The 10000-nt window shown below is 60.0% G+C and overlaps 2 non-coding genes and 1 pseudogene across 2 annotated transcripts in view; all 3 read left to right on the top strand.

Annotated features, from left to right (window-relative positions):
• Window positions 1–3093: 3093 nt before the first annotated feature.
• LOC145273549 (small subunit ribosomal RNA) lies at window positions 3094–5471 on the top strand (annotated as a pseudogene).
• A 395-nt stretch (window positions 5472–5866) lies between these two features.
• Window positions 5867–6024, top strand: LOC145273279 (5.8S ribosomal RNA). Its single transcript, XR_013866282.1, has one exon. It is a non-coding gene; the product is annotated as a 5.8S ribosomal RNA (ribosomal RNA).
• Window positions 6025–6617: 593 nt separating this feature from the next.
• Window positions 6618–10000, top strand: part of LOC145273233 (large subunit ribosomal RNA) — a 5727-nt gene continuing 2344 nt past the window's right edge. Inside the window, exon 1 of the ribosomal RNA XR_013866259.1 lies at window positions 6618–10000. This exon is cut by the window's right edge and continues 2344 nt beyond it. This is a non-coding gene — a ribosomal RNA (large subunit ribosomal RNA).

The raw sequence follows: 10000 nt of genomic DNA, 5'->3' as shown, positions 1-10000 counted from the left end.
GCGAAGGGGGCTGTCGGTAGGCGGCCGCGGGTTGCATGTGTGCCCGGGGACAGCACCCCCATCCAACTAAGGGGTGTCCCCCGGGGGCCAGGGGGGACCTCGTCCAGGTCGGCCGGGCGCTTCCAGACGCCTACCGACACCGGTCAGGTCGGCGAGGCTCCCGGCGGCCCCGAGCGGGACCACAGGTTGCGGAAGGCGTCCAAGTGAGCGGCGGCGACGCCAGGAGGCCCCCGGGGTCGACTCCGCGGCCCCGGTCGGTGTGCGGGCCTCCAGAGCTCGATAAAGTAGTGGTGTCGCTAGCGGTCGAGAAGGCACTTTTCGACGCCTACTGCCACCCCCACATGGCGGTAGGTGTAAAATCGGAATAGACCGGACCAGGAATGTCGAGGGGGAAAAAAATGACAAAGTCCTGGTGTGCCTAGGCGTCGAGAAGGCACTTTGCGACGCCTACCGACATCCCCATGTGGCAGTAGGCGTAAAACTGGAAAATCGCCGACCAGAAATGTCGCTTCGTATAATCGACGTTTTTTTGACCACCATTTTCAGGTGTCGGAGGTGGGTCTGGACGAATACCAACACCATTTCTGGGGTTTTCCAGTTTGAAAGTTTTATAAAACATGTTCGGTAGGAAGCACACTTTGGTGTGTCGGTTCGTCGGAGCAGCGACTCTTTGCCTCGTGGTGGTCCGGAACGTCTCTACGGGCTTGTCGCAAAGGCGTCAGAAAGTGGCATCTCCGCCGCCTAGGGCTGTCACCGTTATCGCTGTCGCCGCGCTCCAACTTGTTTTGATCCGCCGCCTTCGTTCCTGCCAACCGTGCGCCCGCTCATCGTCGTTAGGTTATAATACGTGGTACGTGTGTGTGCTTCTCCGTGGACCTAGGGCTGCTCGACGTGTCGAACGATATGTTGGAACAACTAACGGCTCCTTTTCCTGGTTCCATAGTCGTCGTGGTACCCGCGTCGTCAGCCATATCTATGTCCACCATGTTTAGCCGATACGTTTGCTGCAGCTTCTGCTTCCGCCTCAGCGTTCGCCGCTCTCAGCCGCCGCTGTTGTTGCTGCCGTTCTGCCATTCAACCACTACCTGCGAATCTTTCGATGATCGGCCGAACGACCCATCGCTGTGCGACCGATAAATCCTCCGGATTAGGGAGAAACGCCGCCGCTCTCTGCCGCCGTCGAACGGAAAAACGTACATTGTAACGAACGAACGAACGAACGAACGAATTAACGAACGAGCGAACAAACAAACAAAAATAGCCGCGGGGGATGCACTATGTAGATCCTGATCCCCTTGTAACCATACGTACGTTGTTCGATGCTCTCCCGTCCTGGAAGTCGCCGCAGCAAACAGGAGGATGAGCAGCAGCAGGCGCCGCCGCCGTAACCGCCGCCTGCCTGCCGCCTCCTACTCCTGTCAGCGTCCGATCTCACAGCCGTGTGAACGTTCGCTGACACCCGATTTCTTTCCGTCTGGCAAAACCTTGGACGTCCCGCTCGCGGTACACGTGCTGCAGCGACTTCTCGTCCGACAACGCATAAGCGTCGACGTCTGCCGCCGCATCTTCTGATACGTGGACGGTGATAGCGCTAGTCCCTTCTTGCGCCACCTCCACCTTTGTTAGCGCCAAAGAAGATCGATCGAGCAGTCGTGGTCGCAGTCGATTAACCCGTTTTCACCGTCCGCAGTTCCCAAGCCGCCGATCAAGTCGTTGCTCTTCTTGTTCGTTCTTCCCATACCGTCGATTTGCACGGCTGCCGGATGAGCCATCCTCTGTCCGGCGAAGCGCTCACGTCAGTGATCGATACTTGCACCGACAGTCCTCCCGCTCGCGACTCGGTGCTCGAATCGGACTCGTTCGTTTTTATCTCGATGCGATTGTGAAAAGGGGGACCGGTCGTCAATGTCGTGTGTGTCGACGATGTTGTTCGCCCGGTCCGCCGCGTTGTTGTCGTTTTTTTTTTTTTTTTTTTTTTCCCCTAACGTTCGCCGTCGCACGGACGAAAGGGTGAGAAAAAAAAAAAAGCTCGAAAAAGCCGCCCAAAAAAATCGGACCGAGGAGCCGCTTGCGAGAACGCGCCATGTGCACGTTGTCTCTCCTCGGTTTTCCGAGCACGAACACGACGCCGGTCGGTCGGTCGGTCGACGAAGGCGACGACGAAGGTGACGGGAAAATTTACGCCGCCGCTGCCCTGGTCCAGCTCCTCCCCGATGACGGCTGTGATGTTGACGTTGACGTTGGCGACGACGACGACGACGACGGAGACGACGACGACGACGAGACGGCATCGATGGCGACCACGATGACGACGACCTCGACGAGTTCAGTCTGCACCTTGACCTCCGATGTCCGTGTGCACTGCCGTCGTGCTGTTTGTCGTTTGTCGTATGTATCGCTGTCAAGGGTGCCGTTGTCGTTGTTGTTGTCGACGTTGTTGCTTGCTCTCTCGTCTCGGTCGGTTGGTACGTTGATGACGACGACGACGACGACGAAGACGACGACGACGACGACGAGACGGCATCGATGGCGACCACGATGACGACGACCTCGACGATTCCAGTCTGCACCTTGACCTCCGATGTCCGTGTGCACTGCCGTCGTGCTGTTTGTCGTTTGTCGTATGTATCGCTGTCAAGGGTGCCGTTGTCGATGTTGTTGTTGTCGACGCTGTCGTCTGTTCCTCTTCTCGGCCGGCTGTGACGTGGACGTTGACGACGACGACGACGAGACGGAATCGATGGCGACCACGATGACGACGACCTCGGCGAGTTCAGTCTGCACCTTGACCCTCGATGTCCGTGTGCACTGCCGTCGTGCTGCTTGTCGTTTGTCGTATGTATCGCTGTCAAGGGTGCCGTTGTCGTTGTTGTTGTCGACGTTGGTCGCTTCGTTCTTTGAGTCTCGGTCTCGGTCCAAGTCAGGGGAGAAACAAAAAAGAGGCCATCAGCGCGGGCAGCGCGCTTCTACTGACGGCGAACCCCCTCGAAAAATAAATAAACACGTGCCCGTCGTTGTAGTTGTCTGTCTTATGTCGGTCGGTCGGTCGGTCGGTCTGTCGTTCTGTCGAAACAAAGTCCCAAATTCCAACGATACCTGGTTGATCCTGCCAGTAGTCATATGCTTGTCTCAAAGCTTAAGCCATGCAAGTGTAAGTTCACGCCACGCATTAGAACGGGCGCGAAACCGCGAATGGCTCAGGAACCGGACCTAATCCTCGGGACCGTATTCCTCCTCGGAGGCGATGGATAACTGTGGCAATTCTAGAGCTAATACATGTGACACAGGCCGCGATCGGTCGGCGCGCCGTCGTCGCCACGCCTCGCGCGCTGGCACCCGCGTCGGCCGTTCCGGGTCGCGGCGCTACATATTAGACTGAGACCGATGCGCGTCATTCCGTCCTCCCGTCGTCGGCGTTCCCGCTCGCGGGTCCGTTCGGTGGCGGGGCTCATAGGGCGGCGCGCTCCGCTTTGGTGACTCTGGATAACTCACTGGTCGATCGCACGAGCTTTCACGCCCGGCGACGGGGTCTCTCGAGGGTCCGCCCTATCAACTGTCGACGGTCGGTTAAGTGCCTACCGTGGTTACTACGGGTAACGGGGAATCGGGGTTCGATTCCGGAGAGGGAGCATGCGAAACGGCTACCACATCCAAGGAAGGCAGCAGGCGCGCAAATTACCCACTCCCGGCACGGGGAGGTAGTGACGAAAAATAACGACGCGGGACTCTGTCGAGGCCCCGCGATCGGAATGAGTACACTTCAAATCCGTTAACGAGGACCAACCGGAGGGCAAGTCTGGTGCCAGCAGCCGCGGTAATTCCAGCTCCGGTAGCGTATATTAAAGTTGTTGCGGTTAAAAAGCTCGTAGTCCGAACTCGGGTTCGTGGTCGCGCAAGCGGCCCCGGGGCGGCGGCGCCATCGTCCGTCGTTGACTTTGGTCGTCCGTTCGCATTCCCGGCCCTTTCCGCCGGTGTCAACCGCTAGCATACCCGCCACGCGGTCCTGCCGGCGAGGTGGACGAGGAGGTCGTGATCGGGATCCGGGAAAAAAAAACAAGTGGTCGTCGGTTCGGTTCCGGGAGTAGTCTAACGGGGGGGTGCTACGTGTGTGTGTTTGGGTGCGTTCATTCGCATCCCCGCACTCTGACCCCCGCGCTTCTCTCCCTCTCCCTTTCCGCGCGTTCCTCTTTTTTTTGAACCCCCCGGTCCGCTCCGAGTCCCTGCTTCGTGTCTTGTCTGCGCGCGTGTTGCGGTCGGCGGTTTCTCCTCCAAGGGTGCTCTTAACCGAGTGTCCGCGGCGGCCGGTACGTTCACTTTGAAAAAATTAGAGTGCTCAGAGCGGGCTGTTCAAGCTTGCATACGATAAGCATGGAATGATGGAAGAGGGCCTCGTCTACGTCTGTCGGTCTCCGTCTACGGCGAGGCAATGATCGAAGGGAGCGGTCCGGGGCCACTCGTATTGCGACGTTAGAGGTGAAATTCTTGGATCGTCGCAAAGACGAACTGCAGCGATGGCGTGTGGCAAGCACGTTTTCCTCGATCAAGAGCGAAAGTCGGAGGTTCGAAGACGATCAGATACCGTCGTAGTTCCGACCGTAAACGATGCCGACCGGCGATCCGCCGGCGTTCGCTTCCATGACCCGGCGGGGTAGCCTGCGGGAAACCAGAGTTCGGTTCCGGGGGGAGTATGGTTGCAAAGCTGAAACTTAAAGGAATTGACGGAAGGGCACCACCAGGAGTGGAGCCTGCGGCTTAATTTGACTCAACACGGGAAAACTCACCCGGTCCGGACACCGGTAGGATTGACAGATCGATAGCTCTTTCTCGATTCGGTTGGGTGGTGGTGCATGGCCGTTCTTAGTTGGTGGAGCGATCCGTCTGGTTGGATTCCGATAACGAACGAGACTCCGGCCTGCTAACTAGTGCGCCGATGTCAGTGATTTTTACGGCGGGCTCGGCGTCCTCCGTGGCGCTCGGGTCCGGGTCGGTTTTCTCACGCACTTCTTAGAGGGAACGGGTGGCAGAAAGCCACACGAGGCGGAGCGATAACAGGTCTGTGATGCCCTTAGATGTCCGGGGCCGCACGCGCGCTACACTGGAGGTATCAGCGGGGACTTCGCCCCGGCCCGAGAGGGTTGGGAAACCTCTGAACCACCTCCCGTGATAGGGATCGGGGCCTGTAACCAACCCCGTGAACGAGGAATTCCCGGTAGGCGCGGGTCAACAGCCCGCGTCGATCACGTCCCTGCCCTTTGTACACACCGCCCGTCGCTACTACCGATCGAACGGTCCGGTGAGGTCCTCGGATCTGGCCGACGACGCCGCCGGGCAGTGCGCGACGTGTCCGTCACGACACTCGTGCATCTACGCCTCGGCGTTCGATGCCTGGAGAAGACGACCGAACCCGATCGTTTAGAGGAAGTAAAAGTCGTAACAAGGTTTCCGTAGGTGAACCTGCGGAAGGATCATTACCGTTTTCCCGTTCGAGACTGGTTTGTTGTTTTCCGGCCTACCTCCTCTGTCTGTCGGCGTCAACGCCTCGAATGCGCGCAAACAAACCTATAAAAGGCGGAGCGAGAGATAGATTTGTGGTGACGCGGAGGTTTTTAAAGCCCCAGCTCTTCTTGCTTGCTTCCGCGTCTTACCACCTGTTTGTTTTTTCGCCCACCGCAAGTGATGGCCGCTTCTTCTTTGCCTTGTCGCCGCTTTATCGTTTTTTGTTTTTTTGCAGCCGCTGTGCCACCGCCGCTAGCTAAAAACAAACTACTCGCGACATTGCAATGCCGTCACGCCTCCTCGCACAGACCTCCTCGCACACTACTAAATCTATATAAACAAAAACTAATATAAAAAAACCCAAGTGCTGAACCCTGGACGGGGGATCACTCGGCTCGTCCGTCGATGAAGAGCGCGGCCAGCCGCGAGAACTGATGCGAATTGCAGGACTCAGTGAACATCGACACCTCGAACGCACATTGCGGCCCCGAGATCCCTTGTCTCGGGGCCACGTCCGGTCGAGAGGCGGAACGTTACATGTCTTTCTCCGTTAACGAAACGACATCTTGCCGTCCCCGTGCCCGCCCGGTCCTCGGCACGGTGGTAACCGGGACGTCGCAGGAGCGAGTGACGAGGGGGAAGAAAAATAAAAAAAGAATTGACTCCTTTCAATGTCTTTTTTTTTTTTAAAACCCTCTCCGGCCTCCTCCTTCGTCTCCCGCTGGCAGACCGCGGAGTCTTTTCCCTTTTCGACCGCGTGAAGAAACACTGTGGAGGAGGAGCAGGAGGAGTCTGTCCGAAAGCAGCCGAAGGGAGAACAAAACAAAAAAAAAGCACCGACCTAACCGACTGCCGACGTAAGCGCCGCCTGCTCGTCTCGCTCTCTGCCTCATGAAGGTGTCTCTCAGCGACGCCTCGAGCAGCGCGACGAGCACGGCCGTCGCACCGTAAAAAGGTGGCCGCGTCGTAGGCAACGTCGGATGGGGAGGACCCAGGCTTTTTTTTAATTGTTGGCTTCTTCATTTTCGGTCGGACGGGCGCTATATCGGCCAGCCGTCGTCACACGGAGGGTACCGATCGAGATTCCTCTCCTCCAAACACCACACTCTACTAAAAACCGCCGCCCTCGGCTCGGACGAGACGACCCGCTGAACTTAAGCATATCGCTAAGCGGAGGAAAAGAAACCAACCGGGATTCCCTTAGTAACGGCGAGTGAACCGGGAGAAGCCCAACGCCGAATCCCGTCGCAAGTAAAAGGCTTCGGGACGTGTGGCGCATGGGTCGAAGGCAGCCGTTCGTTTTCGTCTCGCATAGTTCGGAGTTCCCTCGATCGGGGCCGCCCGCGGCGGGTGCCAGGCCCATTCGGTGCGGACGGCGAGCGACGGCCTTCGATCCGAGAGTCGGGTTGCTTGGGAACGCAGCCCAAATCGGGTGGTAAGCTCCATCCAAGGCTAAATACCGGGACGAGTCGATAGTCGACAAGTACCGTGAGGGAAAGTTGAAAAGAACTTTGGAGAGAGAGTTCAAGAGAACGTGAAACCGCCCAGGGGTAAACGGGTGGGACCGCTCACCGCGATCGCGGGGGGACTCAGTCCGGTGCTGCCTAGGCTCGAGCCCAAACTCGATGTGTGTTCTTGAAAGAGAGGCCGTCGCGGCACAGGTCGTCGTTCGTCGTGTCCGCGGGGGACTCGTTCCCCGCGGTTCCAGCTTTTGTGCCCGCGTCGCCGACGAAGGAGACGGGCCGCGTGGATAGCGGGAAGGGAAACGTGGTGACGACCGCGGCGTCGGTAGGTGGCTGCGTCGGTTGGCTGCGACGGAGGGGACTCGTCCTCTCGATCGCTGCTGCCGCCGGGCCCTAACCCGCCGCATCCGTCGCCGCCGCTTCTTCTTTCCTCCTGCTCCCTCCGCGCGCGACTCCGCTGCACCCGTCCCCTTCATCATCGCTCGGCGTAATCATGGCGCGGGCGCTTCGGCGCGACCTCCGCGCGGCCGGCACCGGACGCACTTCCCCTCCGGTCCGTCGTCGCGACCCGTTCCCGGCGTGCAGGTCGAACACGCGGGTTTTTTTCCGTAGGCGGCAGGCGTTTCATCACCCTGAAAACCCCCGTCTTCCCACCTTGTGAAGTCGGGGGCCACCGGCCGTCGGGCCCGCGAACGTAACTGCCCCTTTCTGCCGGGAACGGAGGAAATCTGACACGATCCGTTACACGTGGCGAGCCGGTCCGTTTTGATCCCGCCGGAAGTCGCGTGCGGGCGACGCACTCTGTGTGTCGCTCCTTAGGCGCCCCACCGTCTCGGGCGCGTGCGCGATGAGAGGCGGGATAGGACTGGCGCGGCCTCGCCGTCACGCACCTCGCCGACGTTTCGGGTTCTTGTCGGGGGCAACCCCGCCCGCGCCCGGTTCCGTTTCCGGAGAGGTCGCTCGGCGACGCTTTTTTACTCGAGCCGCCCGCCACCCCGGGTCAGCGACGTGCATCGGCAACCCACCCGACCCGTCTTGAAACACGGACCGAGGAGTCCCTGGCCGTTCGCGAGTCGTAGGGGCCACCTCTGACTAACCCCGAAGGCGAAGCGAAAGCGAGAGAGCGTGTAGGAGGGCGTCGATCGGGAGAGGTGTCGTGGCAAAGTCGTCCGGGGGTCGTCGGGGGGTGTCGTCGGTCTCGTGCCGTCGTCTTCTCCTCGCCTCACCCGCCTCCGAGCCGTGCCCGATCCCGCCGGCGCGGCGTTTTCGGCCTTCCGCCGTCGCTGCTGCGGTGCCCGCAACTTTTCCTTTTTTCTCTCTTCCCGAGAGAGATAGGAGAGGGGAAGGCTCGTGGCTGACGTGCGGTTGTTTTTCCCTCCTCCCCGAGAGGGGACCGGCGCATCATCCAAAAAGGGGAATTGCCGGGCGCCAGCTTCCATATCCTCCTTCCGCCCATCGGTGAGATCCCGCGGCTTGAACTAGTCCTATTTTGTCGTCGAGTTTAGGCGCTGCGCGCGGGCGCATCACCCCCGGGTCGGTTTCCCCTTTTTCCGAGTACGACTCGGCCGACTCTGGCGTAGCGAGCGACCAGGGACCCGAAAGATGGCGATCCACGCCCGGTCGGGATGAAGCCAGAGGAAACTCTGGTGGAAGTCCGAAGCGCCTCTGACGTGCAAATCGATCGTCGGAACCGGGTGTAGGGGCGAAAGACCAATCGAGCCGTCTAGTAGCTGGTTCCCTCCGAAGTTTCCCTCAGGATAGCTGGCGCTCGATCGTCGCAATTCCATCCGGTAAAGCGAACGATTGGAGGCCCCGGGGCCGTTCACGGCCTCGACCTACTCTCGAACTCGGAACGGGTGGAACGGGCCGACTCTCCCGAACGACGGAGCCGACCCATCCGGCCGCCGCCGCCAGCACGCTTCGCTGGGCGGTTGGTCACCTCGAATGCGAGTGCCAAGTGGGCCACTTTTGGTAAGCAGAACTGGCGCTGTGGGATGAACCAAACGTCCGGCTAAGGTGCCTAACGCGACGCCCATGAGATCCCCGAAAGGGTGTCGGTCGATATAGACAGCAGGACGGTGGCCACGGAAGTCGGAATCCGCTAAGGAGTGTGTAACAACTCACCTGCCGAATCGACCGGCCCCGAAAATGGATGGCGCTGGAGCGACGGACCGATGCCGGACCGTCGCGGCGAGGAGCGATGAACTTTCGCGCCGAAACGATGCCGCGACGAGTAGGAGGGCGCCGCGGCGAGCACGGAAGCCTAGGGCGCGAGCCCGGGTGGAGCCGACCGCGGGTGCAGATCTCGGTGGTAGTAGCAAATATTCGAACGAGACCTTCGAAGACCGAAGTGGAGAAGGGTTCCGTGCCAACGGCGGTCGAGCACGGGTCAGTCGGTCCTAAGACGCGGGCGAAAGTCTTCCCGAAAGGCGCCGGATCCGTTATGAAAGTGAAAGCGATCGAATCGAATCGAATCAAAAGCCCAAACAAAAACAAAGCGGCCGGCCTCCCGTCGAAAGGGAATCGGGTTAATATTCCCGAACCCGGACTCGGAGAGGGCCCGGGGGTGGCGACGCTGTCGGCAGCGATGTCGGCGGCGCCCGTCGCTTCCCGGGCGAAACCGCGGTGACGCAAGCGAGCCCGGAGACGTCGCCGGGAGCCCCGGGAAGAGTTCTCTCTTCTTCGTAAAGGACCATGTCCGTGGAATCGGCTCGTCCGGAGATACGGAAAAGGTACCTGTAGAGCGCCGCGGCTCGGGCGGCGTCCGGTGCGCTTTCGGCGGCCCTGGAAAATCCGGGTCCGGTTTTCGCAGCTCTCGAGTCGGTCCGTACCCACCATCCGCAGCAGGTCCTCCAAGGTGTACAGCCTCTCGTCGATGGCATCAATGTAGGTAAGGGAAGTCGGCAAAATGGATCCGTACCTTCGGAAGAAGGATTGGCTCCGAGGACCGGGTCGGTCGGGCCGTGCCCGCGCGAAGCGAGGAACCGGTACGGGGCTGTAGCGTTCGCTCCGTTCGCGCTTTGCGGCGAAGGCATAGGGGC

This window comes from Euprymna scolopes, unplaced genomic scaffold (genome assembly GCF_053919585.1).
Source record: "Euprymna scolopes isolate OS-2025 unplaced genomic scaffold, ASM5391958v1 sca1, whole genome shotgun sequence".
NCBI lineage: Eukaryota > Metazoa > Mollusca > Cephalopoda > Sepiida > Sepiolidae > Euprymna > Euprymna scolopes.
This window is presented reverse-complemented; position numbering and strand designations above follow the sequence as displayed.